Consider the following 20,432-nt stretch of genomic DNA (forward strand, 5'->3'; position numbering starts at 1 on the left):
CCCCCCTCCTCCCCAAGAGTTGCTATTTTTAGTAAATCCTCCGCGCGCCGCCACCGGCTCAGCTCGCAGCTCGCAGCTCGCAGCCCGCAGCCCGCAGCCCGCAGCCGCGCGCACCGCCCTCCCGAGCTCCCCCCGCCCCCCGCCCCCCCGCGCGGTGGCCGCGGCGGCGGCGGCGGCGGCGGCGGCGGCGCGTCCCGCACCTCGCGCAGCGCGCACCGAGCCGGCCCCGCCGCGCCCGCCACCCTCGCGGCGGTCTCCTCCGCAGGCGCCCGTCGCGGCCGGTAAGTCCCCGCTGGCGGAGCGGCGGCGGTCCCCGCATCAACTTTCGATCCCCGCGCTGCTTGTGCCTCGCCTTTCTCTTCTCCGCGGAACATGGCTGTTTGGAGACGGGGGAGAAGTTAGGGGGTCGCCGGCGCGGGGCGCAGGAGGGCGCGACAGCCTCAGCGGGCGCGGGCGGAGGTGAGTGGCACCGCGGCCGGTGCCCGGGGCGCAGCCCTGGGAGTCGGGGCCCAGCGCCCCCCGCCCCCCGCCCCCCGCCCCCCACCCCGCCCCGGATGTAGCGCTGGATTCCCGGCTCGGATTCCCGCAGGTTGACAGCATCCCAGGCGGGACCCCGGCGCTGCCAGCCCGGGGCTGGTGGCTCTAAGGGAACCTTTGTCCTAAGTTCAGCGCCAGGTGAAGCGAAGAGACGTGGGCTGCGACCAGCCCGGGCGAGGGGTCGGGGACATGACCCCCCGCCCCCCAGCGCGCACACAGGCGCACACACACACGCGCGCGCACACTCACACGCGCACACTCACACACGCGCACACACACGCGCACAGACACACACGCGCACACTCACACACGCGCACACACACGCGCACAGACACACACGCGCACACTCACACACACGCGCGCACACTCACACACGCGCACTCACACGCGCGCACACACAGACACGCGCACACACGCGCACACTCACACGCGCGCACACTCATACGCGCGCACACACACACACACACACACGCGCGCGCACACACACACACACACGCACACACCCAGCTCATGCGGGAGCCGAGTTATGAATGAAAAGTTTGCGCTGCCAACGTGTTGCTGGAGGGAGCAGCACTCGGCGGGGGCCTCCGATGTGTCGTGGGGGGCTTCAGTCCCAAGTCCGTGGACGTTTAGGATTCCAGGCTCTTAAGAAAAGTTCCGGAGCCGCCTGGGGGCGGGGGGGATGGGATATGATGCAGTTTCCCAGCTAGTGGAAGGAGATGGGTGAATCGTAACCTTACTAAGGTGAACTGGGGTGGCCCAGTGGGGACGGGAGGCAGCAGAGGACGGGGGCGCCCCCCGAGTGCCCGGCGGGCAGCGCTGCGCTCCGGAGCCATCGCCCCGCGGGTGCGGCGAGTGTCAGGCCTGCGCGGCCGCCGTGTGCTGCGGCGGGACCGAGCGGCTCTCCAGGCCCGGGCGGGCCCTGCAGCCGGGAGCCGAGGACGCGCGGCCCAGGTGACTGCCCCCGGGAATCCTCTGGCGAGGCCGCCACGCTCCAATTTCAGAGAGATGTGTCGCGTCTGTTTTCCCTGCCGGGAGGTGTGTGCAGTCTCCCAGAAGGAACTTTTAGGTTCGGCAACTGTGATGCCTTCAAATCTGTGAGAAAGAGGCTCTCCACGTGTATCCCCTTTTATGTACGCAGGGCGCGTGCCTCTTTAGGTGCGTGCGTGCAGAGTGTGGGAGCGGGGTCAGGGGGGCTGAAAAGGTGGCACTTAGCCTGGAAAAGAAAGTGAAGAGTTAACCGTATTTTCTCCCCAAAGGGTCTAACAACCCTACAACTAAATACTCCTACAACTAAATACTCTTGCTGTGTGGAGATGTCTCAGAAAGGGTAGGCTTTAGGAATTACAGGTATTTAGGGTACAACCCACGTTTCCAAATCTTGCGAGCGTTATTGAAAGCTAGAGAAAGGGAGTAGGGAGTAGGTAGGTAGGGAATGTATGCTAAAGAAAAAAAAATTATTTGGAAAGAAAACATTTTGACATTTGGAAAGGTCTGGATGTTATTTTCTGATGCGCTGCAAATCTTTTAAATCCTGTAATTAATAACAGCACAGAATAAGTTGCAGTTAGTAAATGAGGACAATTAAAATATCATGTTTGGAAAAAGATATCTTTTGAAGTACTCTTTGGTACTTTGGACGTTTATTATGGAAATTACTGTGACTGAAAACTTGTTGTTTAATATATTTGCTTTTTACCACAAATAATTAGTCCTCCTTTTCCTTTTAAACTGCTATTCCAGTTTGGACCAATTTAATTACCCAAAGACCAAACCACTGTTGTGCCTTCTGGAAAGTATTTGCATTTAAAACTACTTAATAAGAATATTGTATTTCCAAAAAGACAAATAATGTAGTCTGTTGTAAAACTTTCTTGTAATTTATTTTCATCCATTTTGTTTGAATGAGGCAGATCTCAAGAAGAGAGAATTTTCTTGGAATATGTCATTTTCTGTGTGAGGAGGAAGTGAATGTTTTCATGTTTCAGTCACAAACAGGTGCAAATAGAGTGGGAATCCTGAGTCTGACCTTTGATTTTAGACTGCCAGCTAGAGGGAGAGGTGCTTTCCCAGCTCTCCTCCTGAATTGATCGTCTTCACTCAGAGTGGATATGGTTAGATGCATATAGGATTGTGCAAATTCAGGAATTAAGAGATTTTAATTAAGTACCACTTTATGGTTGGGAAGGGAGTGTTTTTTTTTTTTTTCTTTCTCTTTTTTCTTAAACCTCATTCTTCCTGTTTTTTTTCCCTCTGCAATTCAGCTTATTGGACTGGCCTTCATTGGAAAGTCAGACCAAACACTTCTTTGGCTACAGTGTTGGGCATATTAAACTGCTATCCTCTAAAAATAATGATGGCCTTTCTGAAAGAAAAAAGGGACTTTTATATACTGTAACAGACTTTTATGATTGTTTAATGACCACTACTAGGCCCACATTATTATGGTAGACAGTTGCTTCATGAAGTTACTGCCACTATATATATATATAAATAATTATTATATGTATTTCGGGTATGTTTGGAATGTATTTGGGTTTCTAAGAATTTTAAATCATGAAGCCAACTGACCGGTTAAGTTGTCTAACTATAGTTACAGTGATACACATAATTTAGATTTGTATTAATATCAACATCTAAGGATGTTTTACAGTTACACGGCTTTCATTTCTCTTCATTAGAATTATCTCTATTTTGAATTTGTTTAAATATTACAACATATTATACTGCAATTTACACCTGCTCAGCAGGGAAGGTGTAGGTTATCCTTAAATAGAGATATGGAGAAATAGCTAACAAGGAGAGTCATTTGAGAAACATATGGACATCATAAAATCCTTCTGTATGTAGCATCTGTACCTTCTCATTAGTGAAATATTGTAGTTATGGACATTTTTTATTACACTGAAATGTGGCTTTTTATTTTTGCTTCGATGGTTTTTTTTTGTTTTAAAATGTAATTATATTAATGTGTAAGTTGGTGGGAGCTTTTATTGTTTGAAGCCCTTTCCTTTCAATAAAGATGTCACACTTAGTTTTTATTGCACACATCCGCAGATTTATACAGTTGTTTCCTAGCTTGTTATTATAACTCTTACCTTTCTCAGATATTCTTCAAAACATTTGAGAGGCAGGTAGGAAGACATATTGTTCTCGTTTTCAGAAGAAGGCAGCAGGTACACCGATAGATCCAAGGTCACACACTAGTGAATCAGTGTGAAGCTGAGGGTAACATCTATATTTTTTGTATTCTGTTCGTAATAGCAAGCTGCTCCTGTGGCTATGTTAAATGATATTTTCATAAATTTATACATTCCTGGATTTTTAAAGTGCTTAGCTTTGTAGATATGCTGATCAGATTTTATATCCATCAATATGGTCATAAGGGAATGGGTCCTTACTGTGGCCTGCTGATGGGGAGAACTGTGACCCCAGGAGCCAATGCTAAAAACAAACATACACACCTCTGAGGGGTAGTCAGTCTTGCTGTCAGTTCATATGCCACACATTTCTCTGTCCCCACTGGCCCTGCCTTATCAACTGCATACTGTCCTTTGAGTAGTCAAGGCTGCTTTGAATTTTATCAGCACATTCATCAAGCTTGAAGATCATCAGGCTCACTGGTGAGAGATCTCGGAATGTGATTTTTGAGAAGATAGGATATTGACTGAGGACAGTAATGGACTGTCCACTGCAGAGCCAGCCAATATCTATTAAGGATCATGTTTTTCTGGGTGTCAGGACACCCATCTTCTCTCATTAGCTCTGCGTCTTTGGCTGAACTTACAGAAATCAAAGTGAGGGTTTATGCAATTATCTGATTGTTTCTGTTCATGTAGATAATGTGTCTAGATAAATCAGACTTAAAAACACAACAAAAAAGAAAAGATGGCAACTTGTTCTTTTGTGACGAAGGTACTCATGACTTTTCATTTTTTCAAATTCCCTGTTTTTCGAATCTCACTAGAATTTTTCAGGGTAATTGCCCACATGATTTGCAACAACCAAGACTTATGATATTATATTGTTAGATTCAAAAGTGGAATACATTATCCATGATGCAGAAGAAAGCATTGTGTTGTCATAGAAAATAAAAACTTGTTATGCAAGGTTTGTTTATTTGGCTAAAATATTTTCAGCATTTTCTAATAAGGCGATGGTACTAGGTGCTCTCTCTACTACGTTTATTTATTTACCGTCCTTTCCATAAATATATGGTTTATAAAAGGGTTCATCCAAACATTTTTAAGTGTGAAAGAAATGCTGGAAAAAAAAGTTACTCTTCAAGTGTGGTTTGTCATTCGATGTAACGGATTCTGTTTAGGGTCACAAAGAGAAGAAAACACCCATTTTTTAAAAAATTTTTATTTATTTATGATAGTCACACACACACACAGAGAGAGAGAGAGAGAGAGAGAGAGAGAGAGGCAGAGACATAGGCAGAGGGGGAAGCAGGCTCCATGCACCGGGAGCCCGACGTGGGATTCGATCCCGGGTCTCCAGGATCGCGCCCTGGGCCAAAGGCAGGCGCTACACTGCTGCGCCACCCAGGGATCCCGAAAACACCCATTTTTAATATTCTTTGCTATCCCAGGGAGAGTGTAGCATGCTGCTGGTGAGTCTGAGTAGAGTTGAAATTGCTGGAAATGGTACTTTCTTCCCATTTTTACAGAATCTATGATGAGATTTGTGTGGATTAGTCTAGTTTGAATGCAGTAATGACAAGTGGAATTTGAAATGGCTAACGAAGGAAGGATAAGATTTGGTTCACTCAGATATCACTCAAGATATTTGGCAGCAAGTCACTGAAGTTACCTTTAGTTAAGCATTAAATAAATGTATTAGAGGATATTGACTCTATTTGTTTTCTTTTGCTTTGTAACACATTACCACAAATTTAGCAGCTTGAAACAAGGCATGTTTATTATCTCCGTTTCATTGCTCAGGAGTCCACGTATGGCCCAATTGTATACTGTGTTCAGGGTCTCACCAGGTGTTGGTTAAACCTGCAGTCCTATCAGAGGCTCACTTAGGGTGAAAATCTGCTTCCAGGCTTCCTTAGATTGTTGGAAGAATTTATCTCCTTGTGGTTGTAGGACTGCAGTCTCTAGTTTCTTGAGGACTGGTTGTCAGGAACCACTCTCAGCTCTTAGAGACTCTCTGCTGTTCTTTGCCATGTAGCACTCTCAAAAGTCCTCTTACAACATGGCAGCCTACTTTTCAAAGCCAGCAACTAAGAGTTGTGTCTCTAGTATGAGAAGACAATCTTTTATAACATAAGGGAATGACACATCACTTTTTGTCATGTAACATAACCTAATCAAGGCTGTGACATCCATCACCTTTGCCATATTCTGTTGAAAGCAAGTCACATACCCAAACTAAAGGGGAGGGGACTATACAAGCACGTGACTATTGGATGTATCTACCATGTTGACTAACTCATTGAATCTCTGGAATAGTCAACGTACCTGGCTTAGAAGCCACTCAGTCAAAAACAGTGCTGAGAATCTATCTGCAGAACTGTTTTGTGAGAAAATACTGCTCTGTTGGCATACCAGCTTCCATAGTAGAAGGTAACCTCTGTATCATAAGAGAGTATTTTTCGTATAACACCGTGGGGTTCAGTTGCTCATGGCCCCTAAAGGATGACAAATGTGTATTGCTGAAGGAAAGAAGGACAAAAAAATGTGAGCAAAAGATTGCTTAATGAAATGTTGAAGTTTTTGGATAGGCGTGATGACCATCTGGAGACCGAGTTGGACTGGAGAGTAGCCGGACTCCTGCAACTCCTTAGAAAACTCTAGTAGGATTTAGGAGAACGCGGGTAGTGAGGCTTCATTTAGGAATGGTGGTAAGGGACAGGAAGGGCTGGGTAGGGAGAGACAGGTAGGGGGCTAAGTGCCTAGGCTCACCCAGGGGGCTAGAAACCAGGCTCTGGGAAATCCCAGGTGTGGAGAAATCTACTAGAGATTAACTGGACAGAAAGGAACACCTTGTTTGGGTTTATGATATTTGCAAGAACCCCTGGTTCATTCAAAATATAGATGGGATAGTCTCATGATACTTACAAATCCACCATGTTATTGACATGAAATTTACCAACTTCTCTGGTCAGTTTTCTATATAAGACCCACCATAAAAGCCCGCAGCAGCAACTTATTGGGGATCCATCTCACTCCAGAGAGCTTTTCTCTTTAGTTTCTCTTCTCACCTTCACTTAAACTTTCACTTCACCCTTTTGCCTGGGAGATTATTTCACTCTGTGAGACAAGAATCCTGCAACGGTGGTGGTAAGAAAGGAGTAGAAGCCTTTAAATAGATGACTCACTAGCAGACATGTTAGTCTAGGAATTGACTTAATTAGCCTTTAATGTATTCCACATATGAAATGTTTTTTTTTTTTTAAAGGACTACTGCCACCAATCTTTGTACAAACTAGTACTATGATTTGGAGGTCCCCAACTTGGCCTCCCCTTATTTTTAAGGAGGGAACAGAGCCAGAGACCATCTCAGATCCATTGTACAGTTGTGGTCTAATGAGTATCAGGTGTTGTGTAGGGGCATGGGGAGGGTCCTCTATTGAGCACAGCTGGAGCTCCAAGCACTTTGCAGGAGTGATTTTATCTAATCTGCCTCCCATCTCTGGCAACCTAGTTCCAATTTCCCTGGTTCTGCCACCCCTGCTTCCCTCCCAAGGAAATGGAGACTCGGAAAGGTTAAATACCTTGCTAAGGGTCATTCACATATGAGTGGCACCAGGAGTTGAATCAGGTTCTGATTTCAAAGCCCATAGTCTTATAATACACATCCCTAACTCACAAGCAGTAAGTGAGGCTTCCAGGGGAAAAGCTTGTTTTTCTTACTGAAGTGGATGTCGGCCCTACAATTGCTCTTGGGTTCCTTCATTCATCTTGGGAGAACTGGATCCTGGAGTATGAGGGTTAAAGAGAGGAGTGAGAGTGTGCTAACGTGCCTTCTTTTTTCCCAGCAGGAAGTACAGATTATAGGTCTGTCTTCCATCTAAAAGTAAGAATGTGGAGTGGAGGCTGTATATTTTTATTTCTACTTATCATTTTGGCAGAAATATAAAGCTCTGTGTCTCCTTTCTCTCTTATATGTAGATTTCTATTAAATTCAATTAGGAAACGTTATGAATTCTCCTTGCCTCTTTGGTCATAGGGTTCTTTCTATAGCTTTTTCAGTAGATGCCACTGTTTTGATCTACTTGAAAAGTCTATTGAGACATTCTTCCTTTGTTCTTCTATTACTCAGTCCCCCTTTCTACTCTGTGGTGCCTCTGAATTCTATTCATAGATCTTCTACTTTTTTTTCCTTCTGTTTTATGTACTTAAATCTCTTCTTTAAATGGATCTAGTTCCATTGATCGCAATCATTTGCTCAGATTCCCTTGCTGCTCTACTGCAAAATACAAGCTCAGTGTGGGACTCCTCTGTATTTGGTTAATTTTACAGAGTTGTATCCCACATCCCAGCACAGTATGAGGAAGACTTTAAGGTTTCTCTGGGTATTTAAGTCAAAATGTAAGTATTTTAAACTGAATATCCTAAAGCAGCACTGTGATTGGATTATGTTAGGTCAGGTGCATACCTATGGACCACTCAACTGTGGCTTATTAGGGTCAGCTACAATAACCTAATCTCTGACAAGTTACAGCTCAGGAAACTCTGAAATAAACTTATCTTTTTCCATATGACTTAGATGTTCTAACTTAGCATAGGCCAGATTTGACTCTAAAAGCCCAGACTATTTAGCATGGCATACAGATTCTCTCATAGTCTGGACCTAGTCTATATTTATTACCTTTTCATTTTTAATTCTTTTTAAAAAAGATTTTATTTATTTATTCATGAGAGACACACACACACACAGAGGCAGAGACACAGGCAGAGGGAGAAGCAGGCTCCATGCAGGGAGCCTGACGTGGGACTCAATCCTGGGTGCCCAGCATCACGCCCTGGGCTGAAGGCGGGCGCTAAACTGCTGAGCCACCCGGGCTGCCCTCATTTTTAATTCTTGTCACTCCTTGCTGTATGGCTTTAAGTATTTAAGCCCTAAGCTTGGAACTAGCACCTGACTTAGGTTTTAGATATTAAACAACGAGCCTGACATGTGAAGAAAGGTCAAGATGTGAATGAGTGTGTGGGGGGAGGAGGGAGGAGGTGGGAAACAAAAGCAACGTTTCAGTTTTTCAGTTCCAGCATCCAGTCATTCTGGAGGCCATTCTATCTACCGCTGATTTTGTGCTTTTACATTACGTGAGCAAGAAGTTTTTCCATAAATTTTCTGTCTCTTGTGATTGAGAGAGTACCAAATAGCCCAAGTTTCTTTCAGCCTGGGATTCTTTATGCTTTTTTGAACCTGCTACCTCTGAAACTGTCAGTAGCCACTCAAAATCAGAGTGTTACTCCTCTGGGTTCTTATTTGGAAAGTGTACCCATTAGGGGGGTGTACCTTCTCTGTGCTCCTTTTTCTCTGTGCCCAACTTCTGTCCCTCTGCTTTTGTGATGCTTCATCTGATTACTGTAGCTCACAGTGATCTCATTCTTCTCTGAATTCCTATAGTATTTAGGATTATAGCAGTGATTTACACAAATTTGAATTTTATTATTAATTGAAAAAATCCATAATAATAAAAGGTTACTATATGAGTAAAATTGTTAAATGAATTTGCATTTTTCTTGCCCAGAACAGCATCTAATTTATACTTTTGAAGTATCATGGTATATTTACTATATGGAATGATTTGCATATTTTTTTGGTCTCTTTGCAATTCTGTGGCCCACTAGAGATCTATAGCCTCTCATGCCTAGATGGAGAGAAGGGAAGGGGAGGTTTGGCTTCCTAATGAACACTCTTCCCAAATAAAACACCACAGGAAGAATGGTCTGATTTTAGCTAAGACTACGAGTCTGTGCAGTATGAACCTAGGCTATTCTTATTAAACATTTTAGGTAAGTATGTAGGAACACATAATAAAGTGAAAAAACTTTTACCTGTAGATTTCACAAATTATAAAACTCCCCCCCCCCCCACCCCCACACACACACAATATTAACTTCAAGACTGCTGGTTCAGGTCAATCAGACTTCATTCATGAACAAAATTCTACTAGTAAGTAATCTTTAAATGTCTGTTTTAATGAGGTATCACCTGATCACTCTATAATATCTTTTTGTTCTCTTAAAGATGTGATCAGCACTGTGAAATTACTGAATTCTAAGACAAATGTGTAAGTCATATCCAGAGATTACAGGAATGGAGAACAGATAGTGTACAAACTACACACAGATAGCATGTATGCCTCATGTTCAGACATGATGATGATTTTAACCACTATCGTGCAGGTTACCTTTGGATGCCTTGCTACTATGTAGTGACTTGATCCATCCTTACCTTTTTTCTCATCAGACTTTATTTATTTAGCAAATTGCATGTTATTTTGCCTTCATCTAGTACTTGCCTGATTGAGAATACCAATCATAAAAAGTGGAATGAAAACTCCATGGTGGTTATTTTGTTTTAAGATGCTTATTCAGAAATTAATTAGAATATATTTATATTTATTTTATACTTTTAGATTATCATCCCTGTGATAACCCAAAATGGCAAAACAAAACTGTGTGTTAAACTCATGGATTTCAGCTTGAAATACATAGTTCCAAATATTAATTGCCACTTAAAATATTTTGCATCTTACTCTGTATTGTGTCATTGACTAGATTGGAAGCCCCGTTGAAGGCAGGGAGAATGTGCTTACTGTTTTTGTTTTTATTCTACGGCACTAAGTGTGTTTCTGTTAGTTGATGCCTAACAAGTGTTTGCTGATTGAGCAGCTGTTTATATGTTGTTGTTTCCTATGGCACTGTGAGCTCCTAAGGGCAGGGACTATTTTGTTTAATCTGTGGACTCCAGATGCCTAGCACAGCAGCTCTTACCTGAGAAGTACTCAATAAATGCTCTGAAAGAAAGACTGGATCAGTTATTGACTCCTGCTTGTGTGTGTATGTGTGCGTGTGCATGTCTTCTTTTAGAACTCACACTTCATATACAAGGCCTTTTAGCAGTTGTATAGATTAGTGCTGTCTAATAGGATTTTCTTTGGTGATGGAAATATTCTGTGTCTGTGTTCTCCAATTGTCATAGTCACTAGACACATGTGACCTTTGAGCACTTGAAGTGTAGTTAGGCTGAGAGCCTGAATTTGCTTTTATTTAATTTTAATTATAAAGCAGTGTCATGTGGTTGGTAGGCAGCTCAGGTCCAGATATTGTGCCATCCATTCTCAAACTCATTGCACCACCATTGCTACATTTTTTGGTTGTAATTTGGTGTTTTTGGAAGTCATTGTTTTTGGATAAATAAAAAGAGTTATATTACTTTACTTATTTATTTGAGTTACATTACTGTAAACACAGGTCGATATATTCCATCAAATTTGTTTCATTCTTTTCCCAAATGACCAACAACATTGCATGTCATCCCTTCAATCTCCCATCATTTGATTTGGGTTTTTATCATTTCCTTATTAGTGTACAGGCCTGACACTGATCACTTAATCAAATAAGTTTTACATACACTTTTTTTTCTTAATTGCCCAGGTTTACTTGTGTTTGCTAGTCTCATTGTTTTAATCCTTTTCTCTCCTTAATAAACCATTTAACTTGCATTCTCTATTTGATCATTATCATTATTATCATCATTGTTCATGAGGTGTTTATAATAGTTTGTATTTGATGTACTAATGTCTGCTGATATTCTGATTTGAAATTTATGTACTTTATTTATTTATTTTAAAGATTTTATTTATTTATTCATGAGAAACAGAGAGGAGAGGGGGAGAGGCAGAGATACAGGCAGAGGGAGAAGTAGGCTCCATCCAGCGAGGCTGATATGGGACTCTATCCCGGGTCTCCAGGATCACGCCCTGGGCTGAAGGCGGCGCTAAACCGCTGAGCCACCCAGGCTGCCCAATTTATGTACGTAAAAAAAAAAAAAAAAAAAAAAAAAAAAAGATGTATTTATTATTTTAGAGGGAGAGAGAGCACCCGTACGGGGGGGAGGGGCAAATGGAGAGGGAGAGAGAGAATCTTGAGCAGGCTTTCCACTGAATCCAGAGCCGGACTCAGGGTTCCATCCTAGGTCCCTGAGATCATGATCTGAGCTGAAATCAAGGGTCTGACACTTAACCCACAGAGCCACCCAGGCACTCCATCAAGTTTACATATTCTTAAAAATGTCTGAATATTCCTTTTCTTCTGTTGGCTGTTTTGCTTTTCATATTTTTTTATCCTTTCTGGTAGAGAAAAAGAATGAAGTGACGTCATACACACTTAAACATATGATGACTCAATCCTTATGTAAGATATAATCCCAACATAAAAAGTTTCACAGCTGGTATCAATTGCATGACATCAGTGCAACAAGATTTTCCCTTTAGAAAGATAAGGATTGCTTCAAGTAAGTGGCCAAGGTCTTTTATACAACTTGTGGCACTTTAGGAGCAAGTCTTCTATTTAAATCCATCATATATTCATTGAACCTTGTTATTGGGTATGTTTGTATATGTTGTCTCATTTAATTCTTTTGAGAATGCTAATCTGGTAATAGTGGTTAGAAACTAAATAGAGACTAAATATTCAAAGAAACTGAAGTAAACTCTGCTGACAAGCAGAAACATTTGAGAATTTTCCACTCATTCTCTACTCCTAGAGATTTAATAGTTGTTTTAAATGGCAGAATTTGAAAACAGACTTTGGTGTGGAGACTTGCCTTTCTTCATTCTTTAGTCTAGTGTATTATTTCCCAAATTTAATATGCATCAGAATTTCTTTTCAGGGTTATACACTCAAGCCTGTAAACTATACTTTATGGCTGACTTAACTCCCTTTCCAAGGCAGTTTTGTCAATATGAAATTTTCTATCTTGAAACCTACTACCCAAAGGATGCATCTTGTTTGTATTTCTTCCAACATAGGGCTACTCATTGAGAGAACCTGTAATTCTGCTTCTGAATAGATTTCACAGACTAAGAGAAAAACTCAGAAATATATAGAATTTTAAACTCATGACTTGCGAATTGTGTTTTGGTCACATGATTGTTTTCATCTGCCTCTGAATGGTGAGAAGCTAGCACTGCATTGTTATCTTCTGCTCCAACTTGTCTTATCCTAAGAATACCTAATTGTATGTATTGTGCATTATGTTCATTTTAGGCAGGTTGGGGAAATGAGGAAGAGAACTTTGTTTTGTGACTTGTGCCATAAATATTTTTTAATCTACCTGTTTGACCCAAATTTTGAAAGTTACCTGCATTAAAATGAAAATTTGATGAGCTTAGCATTGTAGTGAAACAATAGTTATTTGCTTTCATTTATAAAATTTCAGTAAAAACCATTGTGAAACCATGTGAGCTAGCTTGTTTACTAAGAACACCTTTTGGAGTTACCGTTTTTTCTTTATGAAAACAAATGTAATATACTTCTGAGTATATAATTTGAGTTTAATGCTAAGCCTACTCAAGGCGAATAAGAAAATGTAAACCAAGTGGAATGGGATTTTAGAATAAAGGCTACGGTTCGGTTCTAATTTCTTTAGAATATCAGGTCTGAAATATTCTTGGGGAAATTAATAATTTTTGAATAACTATTAGAAACACATTAAATTTTATTTCGTATAATGTTTTTTGTATATCTTATAAACCCTATATCATGTTATTTTTGTTTAAACATGAAATCATATTTTAAAGAGATTACACAATAAAACCAAATATTTTGTATTTCCTCATGTAGTTGCCATTTTAAGTGCTTTTCATTCCTTTCATTCCTTCATTTCCTTTTATGCTTTCATACTATTTTCATCTGGTATCATCTTCCTTCTGCCTGGAGGGCTTCCTTTAACTATTCATGTGGCAAAGGTCTGCTAGTGTTGAATTTTTTCAGCTTTTGTATATCAGAAAACATCTTTATTTCACTTTCACTTTGTAAGATTTTTGTTGGTTATAGAATTCTAAATTGACAGTATTTCCATTTCATACTTTAAGGATGTTGCTCCACTGTTTTCTTCCTTGCATTATTTTTTATGAGAAATCTGCTGTCATCCTTATTTTCATATACAACGTGCCCTTAAACATTTTCCTTTTTTCACTGGTTTTGAAAAATTTGATTATGGTGTGTCTTGGTATGGCTTTCCTCATGTTCCTTGTAATTTGGGTCCATTCAACTTCTTAGATTTATGGATTTATCTTTTCTTTCAAATTTGGAAAGAATGTAGTTATTTTCCCTCCCAAATTTGTTTGGTTTCCCTGGTCTTGCAACTCTCTTTCAGGAATTCCAATTATGTATATATTAGGATCACTGATATTCTGTTTCTTTTTTTTCATCTCCGTGTTTCATTTTGGATAGTTTCTATTGTTGTGTCTTCAGGTTCACTACCAGTAAGCCCATTTAGTGTTTTTTTTATTTTTTAATCACATATATTGTAGTCTTCATCTCTTGAGTTTAAAATAGATGTCTTAAAAATCTTCCATGTCTCTAACTTTTTTAAGCACATGGAATAGATTCATGATAACCATTTTAATGGCCTTGTCTGCAAATTCTAACATCTTTTTAATTCTTGACCAGTTTTGTTGGGTTGATTTTTCTCTTTGTTATGGTTTATATTTTCCTGCTTCTTTGGGTGCCTGGTAGTTTTTGATGGATACCAGAGATTGTGAATTTTACCTTGTAGAGTGCAGGATATTTTTATATCCCTATAAATCTTCTTAAATGTGTTTTTCATGTGATACAATTAGTTTCTTGGAAAAAGTTTGATCTTTTCAGGTCTTGTTCAGCTTTACCCCAATCCGCATGAATTCTAATGTTTTCCAGTATGGCTGGGGGAACAGGCACAATTCTCAACCTTAAGTGAGTGCTCTGTACTGTTCCCTTTAATCCTTTCTGGTGGTTCTTTCCCTGGCCATGTGTTGTTTCCCTTATATATTGTGATCAATACTTTGATCACAGCTGATCAGTACTTTGCTGAGTCTTTGAGGGTTATCTGTAGATCTTTGGAGATCTCTCTGTGTTCAACTGCCTTTTTTTCTGGTAGAAGAAATCTGGGGATTTCTAGCTTCTCTGATCTCCTTATATTCTTAGGTACATCTCTTCAGTTCAGGGATTGTGCTGGCTCTGCCTTGTTTTTTCTTCCATGAGCTATTGTCTAGAAGCTGGAACAGTCATAGAGCTCATGTCATCAGTTTCCCATTTCTTAGGGTTTGCATTATGTTTCCTGTTTCTTCAGGATTATTGCCTGATATCCAGTGTCTTGAAAACTGTTGTTTCATACATTTTGTATAGCACTTCAGAGAGCATGCATTTCCCATCCCTGTTATTCTGTCTTGACTAGAAGTGCATATACTCAGGGTGCCTGGTTGGCTCAGTGGTTTAGCGTCAGCTTTTGGCTCGGGGTGATCCTGAAGTCCCGGGATCGAGTCCCACATTGGGCTCTTTGCATGGACCCTGCTTCTCTCTCTGCCTCTCACTCTTTCTGTCATGAATAAATAAATAAAATCTTTTAAAAAATGCATATCCTCCATTGATTTTTCTCTTCCATGTAAAGTCTTATTGGTTAATATAATTTTGGAGATGATTTAAGTATTTAATACTCACTTTAATGTAGTTTATTGTGATAGTCTTTTTCAGTTTTCAGTATTTTCCAAACCTTTAATAATGAATACTTTGTACTACATATTTTCAGAAATTAAGTTTTAATAGTCATTTATGTCCTGTATTATGCTTGATGATTTTAATTATTGCTCTAGCTATTCAAAATTATTCTTAAAGTAAGTCAGTCATAAAATAAGAAGTTAAATTTGTTAAGCATAAGAATTCACATACTTGTAAGTGGATAAAAGATGTTAATATAGGGAAATACTCTGTCCTATTAGCTTGTTTTTTTTTTAAAGATTTTATTTATTTATTCATAGAGATGCAGAGAGAGAGAGGAGCAGAGACACAGGCAGAGGGAGAAGCAGGCTCCATGCAGAGAGCCTGACATGGGACACGATCCAGGGTCTCCAGGATCATGCCCTGGGCTGCAGGCGGTGCTAAACCGCTGCACCACCGGGGCTGCCCTTAGCTTGTTTTTTTTTAAGAAGAATTGAAGTCAGGTAGTTTGTAATAATATACTCTTGAATTTATATCATGTGAGTGATCATAAAACAGCTAATAAATTACTGTCTCTTAAATTGTGTCACTTTTTTTGGAGTTCCTTTTTATATTTACTTAAGAAATTTAGTAGTTTATTCTATAGTTCATGAGTAGGTTTTTAGAATGTTCACAAGTCAAGTAGTAGTGAACTATGTGCTGGTGAACCTATTTTATTTTTAGTTTTCTCTAGTATTTGAATGATAAAATATAGCACTGTGAACTAATATGAGAATAGAGTGTCAAAATTCAGGAGCACATCTTGCTTTAGCGCATGCATGTTGTTACTTCAAGCATTTTCTGGCAGTAAGGGCACAATTGACTGTGTTAATTTAAAAGAATCTTTGAGGTGGTATAGTTCCATATGCTGTAGGAATATGTCAATGATTTTTGTATTTTATAATTTGAGTTTTTAATGTAGTCTTTTGAAAGCTAGTTTTTAGGCATGGCAAGAAGACTAGAGTTGCTTTAGAATTCTTAGGAAAATAATTTTGTAAGAACAAATTAAAATTAACTTTAACTTTCTTCAGTGCTGTCATAAATACCAGCACGATGAAGCCAAAATTGTGGCAATGTTACAGTGCTCTGTTTCCAATATTTAAGCATAAAGGTTAGGACAGATTTATATTCCCTTGTAAAACTGAACCAAAATATAAATTATTTATAGAATTTTTAAGAACAGAATCTTAAAAAATTGAATACCACTCTATCGTGGAGACTGCTAGTTATCTCCCAGTATCTCCTTTCCCCATCTTCCTCAAACCCAGAGTTCCTGAATTTTGCTGAGATCAGACCCTGCAGAATAAAGATGACATTTCTCAGCCTCCCTTGCAGCTAGGAATTGTGCCACGTGGCAAAATTCTGGCCATAGGAAGTAAGTAAAAGTGATTTGTATGACTTCCAAATGGGCCATTAAAGCACAGGGGAGTGCTCTTTCCTCCCTTCTCACTTGATGGAATGTGGATATGGTGGTGTATTGTCTTAGACCATGGTAAGAGGCCAGCCAGCATTCTAAGGATAGCAGAACAACAAGATTTCTTTTAAAAAGCCTGGAACAATGATATGACTTCTTGAGGCAGAGCTGCCATACCAGCTCAGAGCTTTATGTGAGTGAGGAATAAACTTCTCTCTTATTTAAGCCACTGTTATTTTGGGTCTCTGCCACACACAGGTAAAGCTATATACACTGTTCTCACAAATTTTTTGTTTATAAGATACATTAGCCATTAATTTTTATAACTAAGCTTGAGAGGAACAAGGGATCATGCATCATAGAGATCAAAACTTCTTCATAGGGCATCATTAAAAAAAATTGGACTATTCTAATATCTATCACCTAAAGAGGACAGCATAATCAGTGATGTTTCTTCTCCAAGAAATGTAAATAGAAATTTGAGGCACGTAATTCTTATGTTGATTTTTGAAGAAAAGGTTTGGGAAAAGAGACAAAGCTAAGCTATTCAGCTTTCTACTTGCTCCCAGTCACCAATTTTTTTTTAAATTTTCCATATTTTGTATTCCATAGTTGTCAAATCCTGAAGTCCACTTTTCACTCCCAATGTGAAATGGCTCCCTGTGGCATTTTACAGTTTACTACTATTCCCCTTTTTGGAATCTATCATCCCTGGGTCTTTGGGATGTCAAATCCTGACAGTTTCCTCCTCTGCCTCTGCTCTCTCAGTCTCTTCCGTGGGATCTTCTCCAGTCCACCCCTTCTCTGTGCACATACTCTGATTCTTGGCTTACCATTCATTTCACTTCCTGTTGGGGAGATCAGACTGCAGCTCATGGGCATGTTTTGTTGATATCACAGAATTTAAAGAAACATTGAATTAATTGACTATACTTAAAAAATCAGTATATTTAACATGAAATCCAGATTTTTGACTTTCTGTGACTAAGAAGAAGATCTGACAGTAGTACATCTACATTCCCAATGGCATTGGGGTGATTGGAGCTGAGTGATAACTGCTTTTTTAAGATGAGATCTGTTCTTTCCTCTTATAATCTCCATTCCCAATGCTTACATCTGGTGTTTTATTTATTTTCATTACTTGCCTGATCTTTTAGGCATTTAAGTTTATGATTTATGATACTCATCTTCCTGTGTAATTTAAGTTTTAAATTAATTGTTTTTATTTTTAAAGATTTTATTTATTTGTGAGACACACACACACACACACACACACACACACACACACACAGGCAGAGACATAGGCAGAGGAAGAAGCAGGCTCCATGCAGGGAGCCTGGTGTGGGACTCAATCCTTAACCGTTGAGCCACCCAGGTGTCTGGAATTAATTGTTTTTAAAAATGATTTCCGGGCAGCACTGGTGGCTCAGTGGTTTAGCGCCACCTTCAGCCCAGGATGTGGTCCTGGAGTCCCAGGATCGAGTCCCACATCAGGCTCCCTGCATGGAGCCTGCTTCTCCCTCTGCCGGTATCTCTGCCTCTCTCTGTGTGTCTCTCATGAACAAACAAATAAAAAAATCTTAAAAAAAAAAAAGATTTCCTGGGGTGCCTGAGTGTCTCAGTCTGTTAAGCATCTAACTTCTGCTCAGGTCATCATCCTGTGGTCCTGGTTTCCAGCCTCATGTCAGACTCCCTGCAAAGCAGGGGACTTTGCTTCTCCCTCTGCCACTGCCCCTCCCCCTGCTTGTGCTCTCTCATTCTCTCTCTGTCTTTCACTCTCTCAGATAAAATCTTTTTTAAAAAGCAGTTTCAAAAAAAAATAAATAAAAAGCAGTTTCTCTTTCTGTCCTCCGAGTTTTTAATTCCTTTCTCTTCCTTTTCAATTCCAATTCCTCTTCCCCATGTCTGCTATTATTTTCTTTTTCTTTTTTTTTCTATTATTTTCCTAATTAGAGTATTTTGTTGTCTCTTACCTGGCTTATTTGCAGCAGACACCGAACTGACTTTTATGCCTCTTATATTACTCAAATTATTTAATCACTCTCCACACTGCTTCTAGAGTGACCTTTCTAAAAATTTTAGTGTCATTCTATCCAGCCTCAAGACTTTGAGTGGCTCCCCTGACATCTGGATGACTTCAGACTCCTTAGCATTGGTATAATGTAAAATGGTGCAACCACTTTGGAAAGCAGTCTAGCAGTTCCCCAAAAAGTTAAATGTAGAATTACCACATTCCCCAGCACTTCCACTCCTAGGTATATGCCTGAGGGAATGAAAAACATATTTCTAGACAAAAGCTGTACATGCTTGTTCATAGCCATTTATAATAGCCAAAAAGTGGAAACAACTGAAATGTCTACCGGCTGATGAATAGATAAACAAAATGTGGTAAATGCACACAATGGAAAATCCTGGGACATAAAAAAAGAATGATGTATTGATGGATGAACCTTGAAAACATTATGCTAAGTGAAAGGAGCGTGACTTCCAAGGCCTTTTGTAAGGTCGCATATTGTATAATTCCATTTATACTTCAGAGATAAGAGTAGAGTATTGGTTGTCAGGGACTGGGTTGCGGGGTGGAATGGCATGTGACTACTAATGCACATAGGTTTATTTCTGAGAGTGATGAAGATGTTCTTTAATCACATGGGGCTGATGGTTGTACAGCTCTGTGTGTCTACTAAAAAAAAAAATCAATGAATTGTACAGGTTGAGAGGGTGAATTTTGTGGTATGTGAATTCTACCTCAAAAGAATGAATCAAGGACCATAACAGACCTGACCTTTACTGATCTTTCCAGTCTCATTTCCTGATACTTTTTTTCCCCCTACATCCCCCACCTGCCCCTCTCTCCCTGGTGTACTAATCTACTGACTGTTCTAAGAGTTCCATGTTGCCTCTCAGTGGTATCCATTTGCACGTTTCTGCCAGAAGAATCCTTCCCCCCTACATTTGGAGAATTCCTGATTTTCCTTCAAGTTTTAGTTCAGATCTCATTAACTTGGGGTTTCTTATACAAATGCTGCAGGATTACTTAAGAGGAGGGTTAGGTAGATCTTCCAGAGCCAAGCAGGAGCACCTACAAAATGAAGGGAGATGAACTTTAATGAATTTATCCAAATTTTGGAATCAGAAAATCTAGAAAAAAGCTCTTTTAATTTCATAGTGCATGTAAGTGTTCATGTTTTATAGTTTTTAATTTTAAATAAAATATGGTGGGCTAGGTGTGGGGAACTATATTTTAAAGCAACTGTCTCATAAGCATCTTAATCCAGTTTTGCTGCCTCCACACCTCATTCCTCCTTCTCTATGTAGGTTAGGAGCATTTCCGTGGTGACCCCCACATGCCCTCGGCATCCACTGTCATCCTGAATGGTAACGGTTCATTTTTCTGTCTTACCATTTAAGATTCCTTGGGGATAGCTGTGTGTCTTTCATTTTCCTATTTCTACAAGTAAATCCTCATAATTCTCCATAGAAAGTGTTTGGCAGATTTTGAACAAATGAGTGGACATATTCAGTGGCATCAAATGTGGGCATATGGGAGAGATAGCTTATGTTTGCTTTACTGAAAATCAGAGATCTGTGGATTATTTAAGAAATGCTATGCAATTAGATCACTTCATTAAAACAACCTGATGTCTTTTGTCCCTGCCCCCCAGCCTTTAAAAAGTTATTTCAAAAAGAGTAGATTAATAGAATGTGAGAATTTTTACTTTTCTCAGTCTATGCACCTGAGGAAGGTGTTAGATAGAAGGCCTAAAGTGGGTATT

The 20,432-nt window shown here is 40.0% G+C and overlaps 1 protein-coding gene across 3 annotated transcripts in view; it reads left to right on the forward strand.

The window, feature by feature from the left end:
* Positions 1–240: 240 nt before the first annotated feature.
* Positions 241–20,432, forward strand: part of HDAC9 (histone deacetylase 9) — a 927,702-nt gene continuing 907,510 nt past the window's right edge. For 2 of the 3 annotated variants that reach the window (XR_005983513.1, XM_041727864.1), the window contains exon 1: positions 241–459. The gene's annotated coding sequence lies outside the window, so the exon portion shown is untranslated. The remainder of the gene's footprint in view (positions 460–20,432) is intronic. The other variant, XR_005983514.1, reaches the window with a different exon arrangement.

The sequence above is a fragment of the Vulpes lagopus genome, chromosome 13 (genome assembly GCF_018345385.1).
Source record: "Vulpes lagopus strain Blue_001 chromosome 13, ASM1834538v1, whole genome shotgun sequence".
Taxonomy (NCBI): Eukaryota; Metazoa; Chordata; class Mammalia; order Carnivora; family Canidae; genus Vulpes; species Vulpes lagopus.